The sequence below is a fragment of the Penaeus monodon genome, chromosome 33 (genome assembly GCF_015228065.2).
Source record: "Penaeus monodon isolate SGIC_2016 chromosome 33, NSTDA_Pmon_1, whole genome shotgun sequence".
In the NCBI taxonomy this organism is placed as follows: Eukaryota; Metazoa; Arthropoda; class Malacostraca; order Decapoda; family Penaeidae; genus Penaeus; species Penaeus monodon.
The window spans coordinates 25516035-25516651 of NC_051418.1; positions in this window are offsets into that span (position 1 = coordinate 25516035).

Here is a 617-nt window from a genome sequence, read left to right on the forward strand (position 1 = left end):
ATGTTAGCAGATAAATGTGAAATGCTATTAGCAATCAACAAAGTAAGATAAATCGAAAGATAGCTACGTTACAATTCTGAAATAATAATGTTGCGATATTTTTCCCCCCGTTTCACAGCGAACAACTTCCTTGTGCGGTAACCCTGCACAAACTGCCTTTACGCAGGTGGATCTTCATGTCGCGACCGGTCAATGTCACTCTTTTAAAAAAGCGCTTTACTCTCTTCTTTCTTCTTTCATAGAGTTTTAGACTATATACTCCCTGCTCAACTCTCAATGCATTTCTCTTCCAGTTTTATCACAATATAATAGCCTACGTATCTTCTAGAAGTACATTCCATATTGTATTTTATTGATACAGACACATTTTATTGTAAACATATATGTTGTTACGTCGCGCAGATTTAATAGCAGGGCTGCCAGATTAACAGAAGTTCGTCTGCTTTACGATTAACTGCCAAAGATTTGCATTGTAAGAAGTAAACACTGCTGTCATTTAAGGAAATCTATATTTTGGATTTTTGGGGGATGGCAAAAGAGCAAGATCAGGAGGGAAAACATTGCAAATGCATTCTTTTTTCATCCCCAAAATATAAAATAACCTGGAAATGGTATAT